At 35.5% G+C, this 22,781-nt stretch overlaps 1 pseudogene; it reads left to right on the plus strand.

Annotated features, from left to right (window-relative positions):
- Nucleotides 1–412: 412 nt before the first annotated feature.
- Nucleotides 413–531, plus strand: LOC120591388 (uncharacterized; annotated as a pseudogene).
- The last annotated feature ends 22,250 nt before the right edge of the window (nt 532–22,781 follow it).

Here is a 22,781-nt window from a genome sequence, read left to right on the forward strand (position 1 = left end):
CTATTTATTATCTATCTATCATTTATCTTCTATTATCTAATCTATCATTTATTATGTATCATCTTTAACAAGAGGAAATTGATTTTATTTAAATGCAATCTATTAAAGTAGAAATAGATTTGTACAATTTATGTTGCTTTTTTTAAAATTTAAAAAGTAGTAGTACATTTTATAAGTGTCTCTCTGGATTTTACTGTTGGTTTCACATAATATAGTATAATGTCTGTTTAAAAGAACATAATGCAGAAATTCAAAACTGTACATTACTTTAAAAGTCACTTTCATTAAGAAGTTTTTAAAACTTTTATTTAAATATTTTTATAATGAGATAAATGGAAGTAAAAATTTAAAGATAAAGTACTACCCAACTAGCCTTCGTTGTTGTTGTTTTTTAATTTAAAACTGTTTATTGGTCTATGGCCATGCCACCCTGAATGTGCCTGATCTCATCTGATCTCGGAAGCTAAGCAGAGTCAGGCCTGGTTAGTACTTGGATGGGAGACCACCTAGGAAGATCAGGTGCTGTAAGCATTAAAAAAATTAATAAAATAAATTTGTTTATTGTAGTGTGCATATTGCTAATATTTTCTACTAGATAAGTATAACATGGACAGAAAAGCATGTACTGGTACATAAAATATAATTAGAGAATTTATTGTAGATATTGAACATTTTTATGTTTCCAAATGTTAGTGTTACAGAACATCTTCTCAGTTTTACTGCACTTCAAAAATTGTTTTTGAAAATGAGTTAAACTTAATAGTAGGTGTTGACAGAGTTCACAAAAGTGTTTGAGAAGAATATGCTTTCTATACAAGTGAGGCCCTGAAACTTTAAAGCTGAGGTCATAGTTTGTATCAATATGATAAATATTCACTATTTTATTGTATAAATTGCTTAGAGAAAATTATAGTAATATTTTAGTGATAACAAATCTAACAAGACAACATGTTAAGGAATACCAAATTTATATGTGTGTTTTGGAAGATGGTACTGTAAAAGATTATTTGTGATAATTTTAAAATACTGTGATCATAACAAATTATGTTAATAAGGTTGTTTTTTTTTTGACTCAAAACAGTAAAAGTTGTCCTCTTGGTAAATGTGAAGTATTACTTACTTATTTACAATATTGTTTGAACAAGCGAAAGATGTCTTACTGAAAATCAGACTTTACATTTTAAGCTTTAGATGTTCTGTTTTATATCAGTTATGTTTCACATAATAGAGTAACTTTTTTGAAGTAGAAATGTTTTTTTGAAACATTTTTAGAATGTTTTTAACTTATCAGACTCTTAACTTAAAAATCAACAATGCTTTTATAACCTCTCATACCTTGACTACTATCAATTTCCTTTAAACATTTTAAAGTAATGAGACTAAACTTAGACTAGTGGATTTGCATTTATACTATCAGCTATAACAACACATAAACTTAACATCTATATGTTATTCAGGTTTAAAAATGGTTTTGGCTTCACGAATGAGGGCAATTATAACTACATGTTAAAATGACACATATATTTTCATGTTTGATTACTAATTGGAGGAAAGAACATGTTTCTTCTTCTTCCTACTCCATTTCTTGAAAGTATCCATTTTTCTTTCCTTTGATAAAGAGAGCTTCATGCTGGCTTCACACCACAATGCATGCACCAGCTCTTCCAGTGTGAACAGAGACTTCCTGTTTTCTTTTATCTTGCCGTGCATCGTATGACTCAACTTAGTGTGTCTATCATATCCTCCAACCACAAAGAGTTTGTCTCCCAGGGCGCACACAGCAACAGCATCTTGAGGAACACTCAGAGGTGCCACAGTTGACCATGAATCATTTTTTGGATCATACCCTGGGCTCCAGTGGAGTGACTGCGGCTCGGGAGCCTTCAGACACAGAAAGGGAGAGACTGAGTTTTGTGGCTTCAAGAGGAAGGCTGGAGAAACAGCTGCTATTGTCTCTGGCAGATGGACACCATTTTTCCTGTGCTGATACCTTCTTTATTTTAAACAAAAAGATTTGCTTCTCATGTTCGTTGACATTTCTCAGTGTACCCAGGATAACATTTAGGTCTACCTTGGGGTGTGAAGAATGAGAAAATTTTTAAAGATTTTGATTTAAGAAAGAGAGAGAGAGAAAAAAGCAGACTTAGGTTTCCTGAAATCTAGACTTTACCAGCAAATTACTCCATACTCTTTCTTTTTTTATATCACTTGTTATATTATATTTTAATTTTTCAGTTTACCTGTTCTGACTCCTTCCCCTCACCTCCAGTTGATAAGCTTCTTAAGGACAGAAACTATGTCTTCTTTAATTTTGTGTCACCAGACTCCTCATATTTCAAACAATGTCTGGTAGATAATAAGCATTCAATCAACACCTCAAAAACTGGTGGCTTACTTGACTGATTGTGTATACTGTCTTTTAAAAAACAGATCTCCCAGGCCCAAATTTGCAACTGTTTGGTAGTAGAATAATTAGAGAACTCCACATTTTATGGTACTATCTTTGCCTAAAGTCACAAATAGAGATCCCTTATTCTTCTAGATCTGATATTCCATGCTGACCTGTATATTAAGTCTGTATGTAGGCTTAATGGTAAGAGCACATTTAACATAAGCTTTTTAAAATTCTTTTTTACATTTTCTAGAGGCAGGCGAGATGTGGACTTTTTTTTAATTGGAATTCCTATTTAAAATTTTTTCCTCTAATCTATACTTAGGTTGACTTTGTAGTAAGTTTGTATTTGACAAAGCACTTTATAGAAGATAAGATGGATATTTCCTCTCAGAGTGCAAATTTTCCGAAAGATGATAAGCTTTTTCTTTTTCCTTAAAGTCTTTTTTTTTCTTTTTTCCTATTTCTAGGTCAGCATTTATTAAATCATTAGGAAGAAAATTAAGGTCATCTTTTTAATGTGCATTGACTTTGTTACCCTTTCTTTCTAAGTAGCCACTTGAACTAGATTTATTGATGAAAGTGAATGGCTAAGTCTCTCATTAAGCCATGTAGCACAGAACAGTGAGAAAAATTTGCAAAGTCTAGTTATGCTATGTTGCCCCTTTCTCCCCTTTGTTGTCTTCGATTCTGAACTTTCTCTTCAGATACCAAGGTCTTGTTGGACCAGGACTGTGTGTGATTGACTTGCTTGGAATAGATGGACCTAGTAGATGGTCTTCTGTTGAAAACCATGTATCAGAATTCCGTGGCGATGAATCTAGAGTCATGATGATGTTTGAAAATCTTCCCTAAATTAAAAGGACACATTAACAAATTACTTGTTAGTGAGTAATGAAAATGAACAACAGTGGCACACTGTGTTCATTGGACAGTTTGAAATTGCGTGTGTAACGCCCGCGGTTGTCTCTCTGGCATTTGTGGTTTCACGGTCATAAAATAGGATAGCAGTGTTGTGTGCAGTCTTCATAGAAACTTTTCTTTTGCTTTCACATTAATCACAAACTTATTTCTAAATGATAATTCAAGTAATTCTTTAAATTTGTTGGAATGATTCTTTTAGAAGTCTTATTGGTCACAGAATATCTCTGTTCCAGATGATGTGATAGTTTTGATGAAATACAAGCAAATGTCCCCTTATTCTAGCTGGCAATCTATCTGAAAAATATGGCTGCATTATACAGAGATCTTACAGAATTTTGACTTTGTTAACAGTTTTCCACTGTTTTTGTTTTATCCAGTCAATTTGAATTTCAGCAAAAACTCAGCTGAATAAAAGATTTTATGTAAATTTTATTTGATCTTGTTTACATTGTTATTTCTAATGAGGCACAGATTCTTAAATCCACCAACTCAAATTAATATGGCAGAAAGGAGATGCACTCTAGCATAGTCAACTTTTCCTGTTCTAGGGGATTATGTTCTTAAATAGCCTACATTATTGTTTGTTGAACAAGCCAATCTTATTTACTTGTGCAGCTTTTGAAAATGGTTCTCATTTCCTGACAGTGCCTTGGGAGTCTGTAGCAGGGCTGCAGAAGAAGAGCAGGAATCTCCTGCTTTTCTTCCTCGTATGCAGCACTTTCTCTTCCTCCTCTGTGGCTGTACTCCTCACTGCTATCTTGTCCCTATTTCTGAATTTTTTGTCACCTCTATGCTGTGAACAGACTTACTGGTTTTCTTTTCACAGATTTTTATTTCACACTCCACCTGTAAAAGCCACAATCCTCATATCCACTTTGGGAAATCACACCCATCCTTCAAGGAAAGCCATCTTCTACTGCAACCCCTTTCCCAAACACTGAGATAGAGGTCTCTTCCCCTGGTCTTCTCTAGCATTATTGTTGGTACTGTTTTTATTGCAGCCATTCTCTCTTCCTTATTAGGATAATTTCTGCTCATCTTATCTCTCCTGCTAGTCTGTGAGCCCCTGGAAGCTGGAAACTGTGTCCTTATTTACTCAAGAGTGCACATGTTAGTTTTTGAGACACAATAGGAGACTGATTATTTCTTGAGTGCATGAATATCGTATCTTAGGGAGTATGTACTCATATTAGCAAATTGCATCCCCTCAGCCCGAATCTCTTTCTTTCACCTCAGATTCCATAGGCTGCAGACCCAACACAGAGATGGAAGTTCTCTCCTGTGTCCGGCTTCAGCTGACCAGAGTCTTGCCATCAAAGGTCCTGATAAAAGGAAGCCACATCCAAGACATGGGACAAAAAAACCCCACAGTTAGTTTTGGTCTCTATAATACGTTGTTTATTGGTTTCAGTGCCCATCTCATGGAAATGAAATATTTATTTTCCTATTCTCTAATTTTTGGAATTTAAAAAATGTGTTTATATAAGAACAGAACAGAAAAGACACTTCTCCTTTTATTTTTTAATGAAAATTTTACTGCATTACAGATATATTATCATTTGATTTCACAGGAGAGTAAAAATCTTAATTATTAGTCTGTGAAATATCCCCAAGCAAAATTTTCCTACAGTCTCATTAAATATAACTTCCTTAAGTTCTAAATTCTAATTTAACTAAGCAAAGGCAATATGCTCATGTAACTACAAAAGTTTAAGATATTCAGAAGAGTAATAAAAAAAATACTAAAAACCCAAGCAATTCATCCAAAGTTGCAAGTAATAAATGCAAAACTATTGCTGTCAGAAATGTAATTATAGGCATCAGTCCAGGGTAAACATGTTGGAAGGTTGCAATGTCTAAGATCTCTTTTAAGAATAAAGCCTACACACTACTGGATGTGTAGTATGGGATGTTTAACGATGTTGCTGGGACTCCCATGGCATCCCTGTACTGAACCCCAGGGACAGCCTTTCTCAGTTAGTCCTGAAGATTTACCTTATGCTGAGAGTAGGACAGAAAGCATTATTGCTAGAAAAAGAACTTCAGGGTGACACAAGACAAGCCTAGGATTATAAAACAAAAAAGCAGAGTGTAGTAATGCATATTTGAGACAGCCAACTTCTATAGAAATTCATTAAATTGAGTGCATCTATGGGGACTTAGAATAAGTATGTTAGCAGATAATAACAAAAGGCCTAGATAAGAGAATATCTAGGACATGAGACAAGAAAACCTCAGACATTCAGAGAAAAGTAGACAATTTAGAAGACTGGACTAGAATGGAGACAAGCCCAAGAGCTACACCTAAGGGTTTGCCCTGCTTCTTTTGAAAGAGAAAATGAAGCACAAGAACCCGAATTTATATATTTTAGACGTTTCTATAGATTTATACCTAAGGTAACTCTATGGTTTTTTTGTCAGTGATGGATTTACTCTTTTTCAGCAATCATTACTTTGTACTCATAAAATCTCAGTAGAAAGAGCTATTTTTGTAGGGATGGAACTTGCTGGCAATTTGAATTAAGATTTTTGTGAGTGGGCAAAACCAGGGGTAGCAGATTCACAAATATAATTTATCTCACAATTAAAATGTACAATAAAGATGCAATTTCTTTATTACAACCATAACTAATTGGCCTTCTTCCAAAACCCCTATTTACTAATTAGCAAGAAAAAATTTAAATGCCTTATGTGGTTTAAAGCTTAATGGAATCAGGTAATTTAAATAGTCCATTTAGAAAATAGTCTGAATTTCTGGGATAAAAATGCCCAGTTGTCCTGTAGTTTTCCTTTCTCGCTGCTTTGTTTCCTAATGTGTATGGAGAAGGGATGTGACTTATACAGCCTTGTGGTGGTGGGGAAGATCAGGGTCCTCAAATAAGATGTTCTTTTTGACTTGACATTGCTTGCTTGCTGTCATACACAGCTAAAGTTTGTGGCCAGAGTAACTCTCATTTTGGGTTGGGATCCTATGGCCTTGGTGATAAAACTGGCCTGGTATTACCCAGGCCCTTGTTGGAGATGGAGTACTCTCTCAGGTCTGGTAAAATATTACATTTGGCCTTGACTTTGGAGGTCTGCATCATAGCTCTTTCTACAAAGTCCTTTGTGATAAGTCTGCCAACAAGCACCTTTTATTCCCTTCAGCCTAGATTCTTAACAAATTCTCCATGAGCCATCTGGGTACTAAGGCTGATTCAGGAAGGGCTAATTCTCAAGTCCTTCCATGCTCATTTGTTCTCTATTTTGCTAGCTCATTGAAGTGGCCACACACCAGATAGATGTTGGAAGAGGTCAGCTCATACCTGAATTCTTTTAGAGTGAAGATAATAGCCTGTTTCTGACCTCAGCTTATTCTCAATGACATGAAGCTATTCTCCCTATCTGGGACAAATCACCAAAGGAGAATATCGGGATCCTTGTTAGGCCACTTTACTCTCCCACTTTCTCTCACTTTCTGTCCACCCTTGCTGGGCCTGGAATGGGAGTATTTGACCTTTACTTTTCTTATATCTTACTTTTTCTCTTTTTCTCCACTAAGGCAAGACTTAGTGGAGGACAAAGTTATCTTCTCTATATTTTAGAAAGACCGTGTTGTCTCACTCCTTTTGGATTGGTGACTGATTTCTTAAAGAAGGTTGAAATTAAATTACTTAGAAAATCATCTCGACATAATAGCTGGGTTTTGCTGCTTAATCCTAGTCTAAACATTAGAATTTTCCGATTCTCTTTGCATTTCGAATCATTATCTGTACATTTTCTCCCACCCTACAATAGAAACCGAATGCTTTAGGCAATGTACTTAAAAAGACAAAGCAGAAAGTATGTTAATTTTTAAAATATTATATTTACTACACAGTACTACACCCCTCCCCTCAAGTCACAGATAAAGTTACTTCCATAAACGTATTTCTGTCTGAGTGGGCCTCAGGTTACAACACAACAGCACTGGGGCACTACTGAGGCAGACCTGATGGTTCCAGCTTAACAACACATTTCTTGGGAGAAATCTTATGATCTAACATCATCTACCAAAAAACAAAACAAATAAAACAACAAAAACCTCTGTGTGTTCAGGCATATGTACCTATATACATATACATATATACACACACATATATTTAACTTTAAACTTATTTATTTAAAAAGCTTTTTTAGTTTTTTTTTAAATTTGATTGATTTAAAAAGAATGTGGATTCTAAATTACCTTTGTACTCTGAGAATTCTATAAGAAATAATCAATTTAAAAGCACTTATATGATGCCACAGTTATACCATTAACTTATATTGTGTAAACATTGCAAATTGTTTCCCCATAACATTAGTTAATTATCTTTACACTTATCCTGGTATTTTCACAAATTCAATGTTTCCTTGTCATTTAATTCTAAGGAAACAGTGAGAAAGTGATCATAGCACATTGACTAATATGGAAAATCATGGTTGTATTTTTGAGTGAAAAAGAAGTTTGGCTTTTCCTTCTGGTTGCAACTCAGAACATGATCTGAATTTCTCTGCTGTTAAGCAAACATTTTTAATGACATAAATGATATATGTTTAAGCAGTGTGTGATTTCAAATATTTGAAAAAAAAAAATGACTGCTGTTGAAATGCTGAAGGTTAAGCTCCTTAACACTGAACTTCCAAATTTAAGGTTTTTACTTTCAGTCGTAGGTAGCAATGCAATTCTTTAAATATGTATATCATATCATGGGTCCACATATTCATAGTTCTAACATGTTTTCATTCTCTTGATATCAGATACATTATCCTATGAAAAGTTGCCTCTTAGTTATAAAACTTCCAAGAAGTTCTCTAGAATTGAAATCATACGTCTGGTGGTATTTACCCCAAACTTCATCAATCTGCTGAAAAATGAAATGTCCCTAGAATCCCTTCTGTTCAAGTTGGAAAGGACTTGAGTGATCATCTATGCTTTCTAAAGTAAAGGTCATTCTCCTGCTCCTTGGGGAAGGCAAGAGCAAAAGAAAGACTTATCTTTATTTAAATATCTGTGAACATAACACCATCTTCTACAATCTGGGATATTTTATCTTCCTGACTCTACCTGCTTAAAATCTAGCTTAAAAGGACGCTTTTATTATATTTAGCTCTTTTGACTTGAGAATTTTAGCTTTTTGGCCATTATTTTAGTTCTATTATTTTTTAATTGGATTTTTCATTAGGTATCTCTCTCTCTTTTCATCATTAACTTTTAGAGTTTACCAGAAAGCTTCCTATGCAAAAAAAAAAAAAAGGTTTCACCGGCAGACAAAAATGGTTTGCCTGATTTCTATAAAGCTACACTTAAAGCTGTTTTTGGAAACATTGGGAAAAAATTTTTTTTTCTGAATCATTGCCATGATGTAATTATTAGAAAGGTACAGGAATCCATGTGTAGTGCTCAGCTATAGATTCCAGAGATAGCTTTTCTATTATTTCTCTTCTTTGTTGATAGTGGCTAGCCTCATAAAATTCAGTTTTTCAAATACTCCTTTTAAAAAAATGATATAAAAATGACTTATATACCCAGAACTTTAAAATAGTGATTATCTCTGTTGGTTTTTATGGGAGATTTTTCATGTTCTTTCTGCCTCTCTGTATTTTTTAATTTTCTGCAAAAAATAGAAACTAAAAATTGAGTAGTCATAGTTCTACAAAGCGATCAGTATATTCAGTTCATATAACCTACATATTATTGATGTTTACCTAATTAAACAATCATGCTTTTAGTTTGGCTATCTTTTACTGTGGTTTCTTATTCCTAAAATTCAGAAACCTCATGAATTTCTCTTTCCTGAGGGGCCATATCGAGAGAATGCCAACAGAACCTATGAACATGTTCATTCATTTGGCTGTTTGGCCACTTGTTGTTATTGACACAATTTTAAAATTTGAACTGAATTCAATTCAAATGGGTTATTTTCCCAAAGACTGCCAGGAGATTTTCTCTGATACCCAAATACTGACATCCAGATAAATACAGAATCCAGTTGTCATTAGCGTTGCTGTCTACGCTGTGACTGCTCCACCTTGGACATCAAAAGTCTTATTTTCAGAGTTGTTTTGGCATCTGGATGCATCCTAAATTGCTAGAAATAGGTTGGAAAAGAGAGTCTGACAGTTTTTATTAGTCCTCTTTCTTCTTTCTTCATGACAGGAGAGCACACTGCCATTTTTCCCTTTGGGCTGTAAGGAGAGATCCTTTGGAATTCATAGCATACTTCGGCATTGCCTTTATTTGTATTCTTGCTCAGTGCCAGACCTAGATAGTTGCAGAGGATGATGTGGCTCCATGGCCTTAGATGAAATTAATACTTTTTGTAAGATGGAAGAGTGAGTAAATAAGTGACAGAGACCTGCCAATCATGAAAACTCTGCCCAGTGGTTGAGGATTATGACACTGTTTAGTGCCAGTCAGATCACGCTCAGAGCAGCATGCTGAAATGTGGGCATATCCCTTTACAGGGAATGTACAAACCACAACACATGCACGTGGGACCATCACAGCAACAGTGTAGCATTTTTGTGATATCTGCTATGTTTTGGGCACCTTGGTCAGTCTGTACCCATCTTATATCATTAAGAGATAAGTATTGTTATTGCATTTCTTGTGGATTAGGAGACTGAAGCTTAGAGACTTTACTTGCTCAAAGTTATATATATACAGTATAGATGCAAATGAAAACCTTGATTTTTCTGACTTTGATGCCCTTGCTCGAAGCCCCGTGGGAAACTACTCTTTACAGTAGTCTCTGACCAGAGAAAGGAATTAGTGTTGTGGCCTATTGAGAAAGGTCTGAAGAAACCATTGTGGAGGTAGTGGGGGAGGGGTGGGGTGGTGGAGAGAGTAGAACTAAGAAGAAAACTTGTGGTGGGAGGAATGGAAGCCGTCATCAAATATTTTAAGGGCTATGTGGAAGAATGGTTAGATGTGTTTTTTGTTTTTATGACTTCAAAGAAAATAAAAGCATTATTGGGTGGAAGTCACTGAGCCATAGATCAGAGAAAGGTCTTCCTAAGTCTCAGTGGTATACAGAATAGGGTTGTTTTTGAAAGAAGTAAGATTTCCATCTCTAGAGGTGTTGCATAACAGGCAGGGATAGAGTGAGAAATATGCATTAGATGAGTGTTCGGATTCTTTTAAAAATTCCTCGCAAAAGTGAAATATGTGTATAAACACACTTTGTAGCCTAGAGAAAACGGAACTGGAAACTCATACATTTTAATAGGATTTGTACTTGGATCTGCTCTCCTGGTAACAATGAGAGTAAACCACATGCATTGTCTTCTTCATTTTCCTGAGTGTTCAAAGGTATGAACTTATGAGATGTTTGTCAGAGTGTCCTGGGTCTGTGGTTGGAGAAACCTAAATGATTCTTCTTCCTAAAATAGTCTTTTACTCTGGACTCATTTATTACATGCTAAATCCAGCATCTAGTGTAGCTGCTGGACGGACAGAGTGGATAAAAACTGTGTTCATGCTGAGAGACCGACTCTGAAGGCTTGCTCCTTGTCATCCTTTCTGAGGTGGAAATAATCTTATCACTTCGGCAAGGGTGCAAGAAGCAAATGTTGGCACTCCTGTGGCGCATTCAAGCTTCCAGCAGGCAATAGTGACTCAGGACATTTCCTTTTAGCAACAAGATGCATTGGAGGATATCCCACATTCTCAATACATCTCTGGTCAGGATTTCCTGATTAGTACGCCATTTTGTTTTTAGTTTAGAGTGCATAAATCCAGAAGTTGTGTGAATTGCTTACCAGGCAACATAGCAGTATAAGAGTGATGGCTTTTGAAAGCACTGATCATGTTGAACTTGAGAAGATGAAAGCAGGGCTTCCCAAAACTGATCATAACAATGTTGCAGTAACATTGCACTGAATCATTTACTCAGAATGATTATTTGAAACTCAATGATAATATCTTTTCCTCAGAAGCCATGGTTTTGTATGTGACCCAAATAAAACATGTGCCTCTTGTTTTAGAAAAGAAATGCACAGGTAGAAAGATTATGTGCTCTAATTCAGAAACTCTTAAACTGAAGTTTTCTACAGGTCATCTATGTGGGTCCCTAAATTCTGTAAATGTGGGTGCAAATTTTATTTTGTGTTATGTAGATACTCTAAACTTCAATGACCTAATAATTAGGTGGAGATAATATTACTGTCTCCTCATATGGTGGTTGATAATATTAATACCTCCTCATATTGTGGTTGTGATTTAAAGAAACCATGACACAAAAAAGTTAAGAAAAATTGAACTCTAATCCTTCTTTTTCCTTCATTTAATAGATGGAGAAACAGATTCCATAGAGGTTAAGAATTATGTTGATGTAACATGTGCTTTTATTTTATTTTTAAATTTATTTTTTATTAAAGTTGGCATACAATATTATGTTAGTTTCAGAAGTACAGCATAGTGATTTGACATTTATATATCTTAAAAAGTGATCACCATAATAAGTCTAGTAACCATCTGCCACTATATATAGTTATTGTGATATTGTTGACTCTATTTCCTATGCTGTACATTACATCTCTGTGACTTATAGTATAACTGGAAGTTTGTACTTCTTAATCTTCTTTCCCTTTTCCACCTCACCCCTCTCTCCTCTCCCATCAGTTTGCTCTCTGTATCTATGAGTTTGTTTCTGTTTTGTTTTGTTTTGTTTGTTGTTTATTTTGTTGTTTAGATTCCACATATAAGTGAAATCATACGGTATTTGTCTTTCTCTGTCCAACTTATTTCACTTAATATAATACCCTCTAGGTCCATCCACGTTGCCACGAATGGCAAGATTTCATTCTTTTATACAGCTAGGTAATTTTCCATTGTATATATGTACCACATCTTCTTTATTCATTCATCTATCAGTGAACATCTTGGCTATTGTCAATAGCACTGCAGTGAACATAGGAGTGAATATATCTTTTCAAATTCTCGTTTTTATTTTCTTCAGATAAATACTCAGAAGTGAAATTTCAGGGTCAATGGTAGTTCTATTTTGAATTTTTTGAGGAATCTTTGTATTATTCCATAGTGGCTGCACTAGCTTATAATCCCCATATAACCTGTGCTGTTAGCACAGCTGAGTCCAGAGCACTGGTTTTCTGACTCCTTGACTGGGAGTCTGCCCATATCAGCTCTAGACAAAGTTGTATTTGAGCCTTATCTATCATTATTGGTCATCTGTTTTCCAGAAGAAGGCGAGGTGAAGGTTCTTTTTCTGAGATTCATTGTCTATGATTAAATGTGACTGAAAGAGGGCTCTGACATCAGACATTGTAAATGATAATTTATTATTATCATTACTCATTTTTGTCATCTGGCCATGAGAAACATGTGACAATGGATTCATCAATGCAGATGCAAAATCTTGGATTGTATTATATGACTCAAGTGTACACTGGAGTCTTAATACAACTATGATGGAAGAATAAATATTTTGTTAAAGCACTTTTGAACAAGGAAATCATAACTTGGTTTACTTGACCTCTTTTGAAAAATCAGTTAATGTAACTGTGGGAATAGCTAATTAGTTGACATTCGATGATCAGAAAATATTAATTTTGTTTTCTAATTACATGCAACTTCTCACATGTGTATTTTTTTATTGTTTACAAAGTGCTTTCACATATTTTATTTAAAAGCAGTCTGGTATGGTAAATTATCATTACCCATATTTATAGTTGAGAAACTGAGGACAGGGATTTGAAGAGATTTGCCTGAAATCGTGGAGCTAATAAAGGTTAAAACTGGAATGAGAACACTTGCCTTCTGATTCCAAATTCGGTTCTTTTTCCATCATAACATACAGCCTCCGAATCACCACTAGTCATGTTGCCTTTCATACTCCAATGATGAATACTTTTCAAGGTAAGGATGAAATTGGAGTGGGCCATGCTGTCCTTGAGATTTTGCAGCCATGCCCTGTGTGAAAGAAATATGTCCTGTTAGCCTGCCAGGTGTGACCAGACTGAGGTATGTGGCCTCAGGGACTGGCCAGATACAGGATCCTAGGGAATGTGGGTCAACGCAACCATTCACCAAGATTAATTTTATTCTTTCTATTTCAGGTAGGTTTTAATAGTATATGTGGATACAAAATACTTCTCAAGGAACATGAGGCAAGTGTACCAACAAAGTTATTAAGTTACTATCCTCCTCGAAGGGCTGAACACAGTGTAATTTCCGTTCAATTTTTTTGTCAACTATAAGAACCAATAGGATTTTCTTTAAAATGATGATGAGTCAAGGTTTTCATCCCTTGGTTTTATCTGAGAGATAAACCACGTAAAAATATAGCTTACATAAACAATTGCTTTTTATTAACCTTATCTTTTTTTTTAATTTAAATTTTTATGAAAAGAAAAAAATAATGCTCAACTTTTTACTATGTGAATAAATCTGCCACACACCAGGACATGAAGTGATGTTAATAATGAAGTGAGCATTTCTGGCTTGCTTGAGATGGAGAGGAAAGTTTTGAGTCTTTCTCCTGCTCGTGAATTAACACAGGTGGGATCTCAAAGGGCCTTGTTCATGATTAGTGTTTTTTTTGTTTGTTTGTTTGTTTTAAGTGTGAATTGATGCAGCTGTATTGAGAAGCCTGAAGCAAATCCTGATGGACAAAGGGTTTGAATCTCTTTCTTATTTGGTCATGGTCATGACCAGGACTGCAGAACTCGACTGCTTTGCAGGCATTACAGACCTCGGCATTACCAGATCTCAAACATGGCCTTGTTTTCTCATAGAGAACTGCCTCTTTAGCAAAGACTTATAATCTTCTATGTAAAATAAAGATGATTCTTCTTATATAATATTTCTGCTATAGTCCTGAATAATATCTTCATTCTTTTTTTACTACTGTAATTTTTGAACACCTTATATACTTAGATTGTTTGAGGAAACTACTACAAAAAGATGCCTCAAGGAACCACTTAAGAAGAACCTTCAGCTTCATGTCCAACGTTCTTGGCTCTAAATACTTGACAATCTAGTTTCACTCAACCACAAATTTCTTTTGCTCTATTTTCACAAGTTTGTTAAATACCAACCTCTCAAACTTTCATCTTTTATATCTACACGTAAGCACAGTTTCATCCATCATTGTTCGCATTTCCTGATGTGGCTTTAATAATTTGAAAAAGCCCTCTCAGGGAATGCATGAAGCTTCATCTGGTCCTTAGCTTAATGCTGCCTCTCCTTAGCACCCAACTTTTATGGCTCATTGGGCAGATTCTAGACACAATGAGGGGGTCACAAAAGAAGCAATGTATGAACCACAAAAAATTACTAGCCCCAACTAACTGGACAATTTTAAATTGACTCTTATTAAACCACTATTTCATCTATACTGGTGTCTTCCAGTTGTCCATATCTATAAAGCCCAGGTATGTTTCTTCAGTATTCCACTTGCTGGGGAGATGGGGAGAAGGTAGGCAGTATATATAAACAGTTAAGCAACTGCTGGAAAATCTTGATGGATAGCCTGTCAATCTGCTTTGCTCTTCTCCCCTAGTTCTAATTGCGGTTCTGAATTCTTTGAAGACTAAAGAGAAATTCCTGTCTTTGACAACTGAACTAACAGGTCGTCTAGGGGGGAAATACTGCTCAAATCTGTCAATACATGTTGCTAACATACGTTGCATTTATAGACAGGGAGAAAACTCAACCTAGCAAGTCTTTGGAAAGATGTGTGAGTTGTCTGACAGGTGTGACATCTCAGCACAACAAGTTAAAGCAACACCTAGCAGTGGGTTGTGTCCGGTAAGACTCGATTGGTCACAGATGACAATCCCTGCTCCCTAAGCTGTTTCTCCAGTGTCTATGATTAATATCAAATGTCAAGTAAATCTCACTTCCAACAATAAGGTCAAAGACATATTTAGTTAAAACAGCATAGGATTTCAGTTTCCTGTAACCCAATCAAGCTATCAGGGTACTTCCTAGGGGATTATCCCTAGATAAATTAGATAAAAGGAGAGTTACAAGTGCTTTCTTCCTTTAGCAAAGCTTTAAGCAGTGCACAGCAAAAGAAAATATTTAGCACTTGTATGAGGAATGGTGGGGCAAACCTTTTTTAGACAAATGTCTTAAGCTAAAGTGGAAGGTTCTGCGATGAACTCAAATAGAGCCTGGATAACACACAATCATGGATTCAATGATTTCAATCAAAACCAAAGTTTGTTTACATATTTTCAGAGTGGACAAAGAAGAGATGTTCTTTGACTTTTTATTTATTAATGCATACATTCTGTACTATAATTGACTATAAATGTGTGTATGTGTACATATGTGTACATTTTTTCAATGTCTGTAATAGCCAAGAGCCTGGTAAGCATTAAATGCAAATATATATATATATGTGTGTGTAAAATATATATATATATATTTTACACACACATATATATATATATATATTTACACACATATATATTTTACTGAAAATATTTTTATAGGAGATGTGCAAAATCAAATGTATTGATTTAATGTAGTTGTGTAGAACACAAAAGTGGTTTTCTGTCTTTTGTCTGCAGAAAGGGGTTATATGCAAGCCCCAACTTGTGGGTGTTTCTTGATTCAGATGATCACACTTTTTAAGAGTTCATTTTTATTTTTATATTATAAATATAAACTTATCTATTTATCATTTAATTTTCAATTCTTTCAGTCAGTGTTTTAAAAGAGATCAAGAAAGTTCAAATTAAACATCCATTTTTCTTGTTGTCCCTCATACCCAATTTGTCACTTCTATCTCTATGCCTCTCTCTTTATATACCATTTATCAACAATTCCACAAGGATTTGAAGTTGCTTGAAGCAAGAGTATGAATAATGAAATAATAACATAGAAATACAAAATCGAGATTAAATAAATCTCTATTATAAATAAAGGGCAAATGGGTTCTTAGAAATGGTTTAACATACATCTAGAATTACAAAAGTGAATTTGAGAGAGGCTAGTCAAAAAATCTGTGCTGCTGTTGCTTTAGCCAGACCAGATCTTTGTGTATCACCAAAGAAATGCCAACTGCATGGGATCCTTTTTGGTCGGAGGACAAGTCAACACATATTTATGCCCAGAAATGACAGTGAGAGTGAGATTGGTTTTAAAACTAAGTTTATATAATAACAACATTAGCAATTAAAAAATGGAAAGAAAAAGCCAAATTCAAGCTATTTTCTTTTTATTTTTATCAGCAAAATGCAAGTTATCTGGCTTGATGAATTGTCTCAGTGGGATGTCTTCATTTTATGTTGATTCATTCTGTGAGGTTTGCATAGACAAAAAAAAAAAAACATAGTCCATAGGAAACACATTTTTTTTCTTGGCCATTTGTCCCTTTGAAATGCTAGCACAGTTGTTTGTGACCTTTCAACATTATGAGGAAGTCATCCATTAAGAATCGGCTGCTGAAGAAAGGTCCAGTCCCTAAAATTACGTCCCTGCTGGATCTGCCCTGTTCCTCACCTCACTCCTACCACTCTCTTTCCAACATTGTCTCTCTGTAGACTGGTGTATGGGATTTGTCTTATTCGAACCTATCATAGCATGGAGGAGCTAAAAGTGTCATTCACTGCCTCTCAGACTCCAGTGGGCAAATGAACCACTTAGAGATCTTACTAAAATGAAGATTGTGATTCTGTAGATCGTGAGATCTTGAGTGGGCTCTTCTAATGAGATCCTGGGTGACACAATACCACTTAGTCTGCAGACCACATTTTTCATAGCAAGAGTATAACTTATCCTAGAGGCACTATAATAGAGAGCAGGGTTTTTTTAAACTTCCACTCTATTGACAGTTTAGGCTGAATAAATCTTCATTGTGGAGAAATGTTTTGCACTTTATAGGTGCGATCCCTAACGTTTTCAGCACCAGAGACTGATGCTCCTATGAGAATCTATTGCCTGATGGGTGGAGCTGAGGCGGTGATGTTAGCGCTGGGGAACGGCTGCAAATACGGATGAAGTTTCCCTCAGCTCGTGGCTCACCTCCTGTTGTATAGCCGGGTTCTTAACAGGCCACAAACTGCTACTGGTCTGTGGCCCAGGAGTTGGGGACCCCTGCATTTTAGGATGTTAAGCAATATCCCTGGCTTCTACTTACCAGATGACAGAAGTATTCTTCCCTTCCAGTTATGACAATCAAAATTATCTTCAGACATTGCCAAATATCCATAGGGGATAAAATCATCCTTAGTTGAGAACCGCTGGTATAGAGGGTATTATTTAAGGCTCTATATTAGAATGTTTGGATTGAAAATATGTCTCACCAACTTACTGAATGAATGGTGATGGGCAATTTACTTAACTATATGCCTCAGTTTTCTCCTCTGTAAAATGGGAATCTAATAGTATATCCATTAGATATTGATTGAACAAAGACAATGACATAGGAGGCTCCTGAATTTCCCTCCTCCTACTGATGCACTGAATATACAGCTACACATGAAGCAATTTCCTCTGAGAGGAATACAGAAACTAGCTGAGTGACTCCTATGTATCAGGCAACTGAGAAAAAATACTCATATTGAGATGGATAGGAAAGGCTGAGACATGTCATAAACCCCACCCTCAACACAGCACCATATATTGGGAGGGAACTCTCAACTTCCAGCTTCTCCCTGAGGAGAGAAAGTTTTGGACCACATATCTAGTGGTTCAACTTTTAAGGCTACTACCTAAGGGACAGGCCTCAAATCACCTAGCTCTGAAAGCCAATGGGACTTGTGTTCACAAGTCCCAGAGAACTATAGCAAACAAAGAAAACCCTGAAGACTCCATCAAAATTCTATTAACACTACTAGAATAACCTAATTCAATAATGTTGCAGGATACAAAATCAATACACAAAAATCAGTTGTATATCTATACACTAACAATGAACTAATGGAAAGAGAAATTAAGACAACAACTCCATTTTCAATAGGATCAAAAAGAATAAAATACTTAGTAATAAATTTAACCAAGGAGGTGAAAGGTCTGTACATTGAAAACTATAAAACATTAATGAAAGATATTGAAGAAGCCAAAAACTATATGGAAAGATACTCTGTGGTCCTGGATTGGAAGAATTAATATTGTTAAAATGCATATACTACTCAAAACCATCTATAGATTTAATGCAATGCCTATCAAAAGTCAAAATGGCCTTTAAAAAGAAATATAAAAAACAACCCTAGAGTGGACATTAAACTACAAAAGACCCCAAATAGCCAAAATAATCTGAGAAAGAACAAAGCTGGCACATCACATTTCTTGATTTCAAAATACATTACACAGCTACAGTAATTAAAACAATATAGTATAGGCATAAAAACAGATATGAATATCAATGGAACAGAATAGAGAGCTCAGAAATAAACCCCTGTATATATGGTAAATTAATTTACAGTGAAGAAGCCAAGAAAATACAATGGGGAAAGGAGAGTCTCTTCAATTAACGGTGTTTGGAAAACTAGATATCCACATGCAGAAGAATAAAACTGTACTCCAATCTTACACCATACACAAATATCAACTCAAAACGAATTCAAGACTTGAACAGAAAATTTCAAACCATAAAAGTTCTAGAAGAAAATATGTATGGGAAGCTCCTTGGTCTTGGCAACGATATTTTGAATTTGGCACCAAAAGCAAAGGCCATAAAAATAAGCAAGTGGAGATACGTAAAACTAAAAAGCTTCTGCCGAGCAAAAGGAACCATCAACGAATTAAAGTACAACCTACAAAGTTGAAAAAAATATTTGTAAACAACCTATCTGATAAGGGGTTGATAAGGGGTTGACATCTAAAATATACAAACTCTTATATAATTCGGTAGCGAAAAAACAAAACAAAAACAATCACAAAACCTACAAATAATCCAATTAAAAATAGGAAAGAACCTGAATAGATATTTTTTCTATATAAGGCATACAAATAGCCAACAGGTACACCAAAAGGTGCTTAACATCACTAATCACCAGGGGAATGCAAATCAGTATCACAATGAGCTATCACCTCACATTTGTTAGGATGTTATAGTATGAAAATACCAAGGGATAACAAATGCTGGCAAGGGTGTGGAGAAAAGGGAATACTTCTATACTGTTTGTATAGAAGATAACCAAACAGCCAATAAACACACGGAAAGTACTCAACTTTATTAGTCATTAGAGGGGGAAAAAAATCCCACAAAAAACACAATGTGATACCACACATGCTAGAATACTTAAAATGAAAAAGACACAAAATAGCAGTGCTGTTATGGAGGCAGAGAACCTGAAACTGGCGCCCATCGCTGGTGGGAGAGTAACTTTGTCCCACTTTGGAAAACTGTTTGCAAGTATCTGTTGGCTTGGGTCATTTGAGAGTATATGCCAAGACAGGAAGAAATATCCAAGAGATTTTTTGTGGGAAAAGTTGGTGAAGGATAAAGGTAGAGAGCATGAGTAAGCAGGGAGAGCTTTTAATTCACTGTGAAAGGATGGAGGAAGGAAGGAGGATTGGACAAGAGTCTCAAACTGCAGCACAGTTCTATGAAAGTTATAGCCAGTAAGACTGAGAGTTCTTGAACCAAAGTTGCTCATTAGACAAATATCATGTCACACAGAATGGACTTGATCTAGTATTTTCTTTGTGCTCAGCCACTGGCTTGGGGAAGTTTGGGGTAAGCGTGGCTTTGGTGCCATCACAGTGGTGAATCCAGAGGGCAGCAACTCGGGCTGTCAGTTGCCTATGCTTCCTGCAGCAGGATATCTAAGCAGCCCATTTCCATGGCGGACACAGGAATTAGCTTCTAAATATGAACATACACAACTTATGATCTAGTATTTCCACTCCTAGGTATATAACCACGGAAATTCATATATTCATCAAAAACATGTACAAGAGTGTTCACAGACAGGACTGCAGAATTTGAGACTCAATTAGAAAAACTCAATTAGTTATTTTATAAATTTCGTTGCTCTTTTTACTGTTTGCTTTTTCCAGTTGGGCATTCTTGGTATAAAGAAAAGCTTTAGTTTTATGACATATTAATTAGACTTGTCAGTAAATTTTATTATTTTTAATTGCGTCTATTTAGTTGATCTATATCCTTTTGAATGATTCCTCTAGTGCATGACTGTTTATGGCTTTCTCAAGCTCTGATTCAACTCCCACAACTCAGCTCAAGTGTCTGTCCTCCAAGGTTTGCTTCCCTTGTGCCAGGAGCAATTGTGGCATAATGGAAAGAATACTAAACTACGAGACACGAGTGAAACGCCGCTTTATATATGATATTAACTAGGGTTCATTCAGTTGTATATGTCAGAAAAACATGAAAAATAAGAGTGGTTTAAACACACAAGATTTTATTCTGGCTATGAAAGAAGTCCAAAAGTGGGAGACAAGGGCTGATAGGGTGATTTATGAAATTGTCTCTGACATCTCTAGGACGAGATCCTTGTCCTTATGTGTCAAGATAGTGTTTGTGCACCAGCAATGATGTCTGAGTCCAGGCCAGTAGCAAGGAGAGCTGAGGAAGCCCATGATGCTCCCTCTTTTAAGGCCACTTCTTTTGAATCACCTGATCCTTGGGTAAGCTACCCGCATGGCAATGCCTAATTGGAAAAGAGTCTGAGTAAAGTAATTGTTACTGGTAAAGTAGTTGTTAGTGAGCAATGTGATCACTAAAATTGGGTGTTTATTGCTAGGAAGAATGCATAGAGAGAGATTTAGCAGTTTCTGTTGAGTCACTAAACACAACTGTGGTGTATGCCAATTTAATTTTTTTCATAAAGGAAAAAAATTGGGGGGTATCATGAAATAATATATTTCCATTGGAAATAATTCAAACAAATCAGAAAATTGGAAGACAAAGATAAAAAGTAATTGAAATTCTATCCGAGTTAAATTTTTAAATTTTATTACTATCTCTGTGAATATTTTTCATATACATGTTTGTACATACACTATGTAATTTTCCAGAAATGATATTATTTCATACAATCCTGGCTTTCTCTAAATCCGCTGGGTGGGCACGCCTTGCCTTAGGGTATTTGCACTTATGATTGTCTGTCTGCAGTGCCCTTTCTCCAGATGTTAGCATGGCTATTTCCCTCCCTTTCATGGCATGGCTAGCTCTTCACCTCATTATGGGCTAGCTTGCATCCTTCCCCAGGATGGCTAGCTCCCTCACTTCCTTAGTATGGTTATCTCCCTTCCTTCCTAAATATGGCTAAGTTCCTACTTCTTCAGTGTGGCTAGATTCGTCCCTTCCTCAGTATGGCGACCTCCCTCATTTCCTCATTCTGACCACCCTCCCTCACTTCCATAGTATGATTGTTTCTCTTCCTTCTTCAGTATGGCTAACTTCCTACTTTCTTAGTGTGGCTAACTTCATCACTTCTTTCAGGGTTTTGCTCATATGTCATTTTCTTAGTAAGGGCTAGCTGATAACCACTAAATTTATAATTGCACTCATCTCCTTCTTTTTCATATTTTATTTTATTTTTCTCTATAAAACTTGTTACCTTTTAATATGTTACATAATTTAGTTTTTATGCTACTTTCTGTTTTTTTTTTTCCCCAGGACAATGAGAATCTCATGAAAGTAGGAATTTTTGTTTTGTCCACTGTTTATCCAGTGTATAGAATAGGGCTCAGCACATAGTAAGTACTCAATAAATCTTCACTGAAGAATGAATTCACAGCACTTCATAACACCTGATCACATCATCAGTTGGGAGAGCTGAATAAGATAGCATGGACAATGGCATTTAGCACAGGGACAGATGGCAGAGGCTCAAAAGAATGATGTTAAATCTGCTCTTATGTCTATTTAAAGTTTCTGTGCCTCTACAAGAGCAATTACTACCATGTTTTTTAAATAATACTCATTTGTTTATCTTACCCATGAGCCCCATGGATTCTCTGAAGGTTTTAACTATTTTTATTTTTCTTTATATTACTAGCATTGACAATAGTCTAGTATCTAGTAGGTGCTCTATAAATCTGAATTGATGTGAATCATTTGTTGCTATTCCTAAATCTGCAGACACTGCCATACTTTCTAATTTCCAAATGCTTCCCCCACCTGCTGTACTGAAATATTTATGAAGCTTTTTGGTACTCAGAGGAAATCAGGTTTTAGCACAGCTGAGGCTGTCTTCTCTCTCTAGTCAATGGTTTTGTTGAAAGCTCATTTTAATCAATGCACTAGAGGGGAATTTTTGAATAGGAAAGAGTCATTCAGCTTTGTGAAATGTCCAGGTGGAATAAATATTAGATGCTTTTGTTATTTCTGCCACTTTGGTTAATGAAGCTGTCCCCTTCATAATATAATTAGAGCAAGAACAATTCTCTCACCAAATATAAAGTGACACACATAAGATCTTGTTACTAGAATATTTCTCTGAAGAGTCACAGGAAACCATTCAAACACAGGACTTGACATAGCAGGGTAAATAAAGCCAATTAAGAAAATGGTAAGCA

This window comes from Pteropus medius, unplaced genomic scaffold (assembly GCF_902729225.1).
Source record: "Pteropus medius unplaced genomic scaffold, Ma_sr-lr_union100, whole genome shotgun sequence".
Lineage (NCBI taxonomy): Eukaryota > Metazoa > Chordata > Mammalia > Chiroptera > Pteropodidae > Pteropus > Pteropus medius.